At 34.4% G+C, this 1003-nt stretch overlaps 1 long non-coding RNA gene across 1 annotated transcript in view; it reads right to left on the bottom strand.

Moving 5' to 3' along the window:
* LOC106475446 overlaps window positions 1–1003 on the bottom strand; it is a 7317-nt gene extending 6314 nt beyond the window's left edge. Inside the window, exons 1-2 of the long non-coding RNA XR_001291818.2 lie at window positions 989–1003; window positions 417–618 (exon numbers count right to left, since the gene is read on the bottom strand). This is a non-coding gene — a long non-coding RNA (uncharacterized LOC106475446). The remainder of the gene's footprint in view (window positions 1–416; window positions 619–988) is intronic.

Genomic DNA, 1003 nt, shown 5'->3' with positions numbered 1-1003 from the left:
ACAAAAACCTGTTGGACCGCTTACAAATGTAAGTACAAAAACCTGTTGGACCGCTTACAAATGTAAGTACAAAAACCTGTTGGACGACTTACAGATGTAAGTACAGAAACATGTTGGACCACTTACAGATGTAAGTACAGAAACATGTTGCACCGCTTACAAATTTTACAAAAGTTGTTTTTTTCACTCTTTCTCTCTCAGTTTTTTGAATATAAATTTGGATTGAAAATAATGTGTTCGTTAACCACATTTTCAATACGTTCATTTTAAATCACAGTCATTCCAATTATCGACGAATTACTCATCATTAATCATATTTACCAACCATCACTATGTTACTTGTATTTACTTCTACCAATATTACAGATTTTTAAGTTCACCTAATAATTTGTTCTAGTTAAAAGTTTTTAAATTACCTTTACCAAGTAAACAAATCTGTACCAGCTTCCTAATCCAGGTCCGCTTCTAGATGTGTATGAACCTTTTTTCCGTCTTCAGATGACACTGGCAGTATTTTACATCTACAAACCGGTGTGAACATCCTTCCGTTGCTATTCCGTTCAAGTTACTGAGATAAAGACAGTTCTCTCTATCATTTCTGCAGCTCTTGGCGACTTCCTGGAAGAGAAAAAGTAACTTTGAACAGACCATAATTTTCTAACACAATATTTGGAATTTAGAGTATTATTTTTTTTTCTTTTTGCTCTAAAGATACATTCTTGATAAGTTTAACGATTGTTTGTTTGTAGTTAAGCACCAAGCTACACAATGGGCTCTGCCCACCACGTGTATCGAAACCCAGTTTCTAGCATTGTAAGTTCTCGCAGACATACCGCTGTGCCACTAGGGAGCAAGTTTAACGATGAAACTTCTTATATGATAGAAAAAAGTTTTGGAAATCTTTAAAATATAACCTGAATCTTAATCTTCTTAGACAATTATTAGCCCATGTATACCTCCGTACAAACGACTGACATTCATGGCCTACCGATTTATCAAAATG

Source organism: Limulus polyphemus, unplaced genomic scaffold (genome assembly GCF_000517525.1).
Source record: "Limulus polyphemus unplaced genomic scaffold, Limulus_polyphemus-2.1.2 Scaffold8591, whole genome shotgun sequence".
NCBI lineage: Eukaryota > Metazoa > Arthropoda > Merostomata > Xiphosura > Limulidae > Limulus > Limulus polyphemus.
The sequence above is the reverse complement of the archived record's forward strand: the minus strand, read 5'-3'. Positions and strand labels throughout refer to the sequence as shown.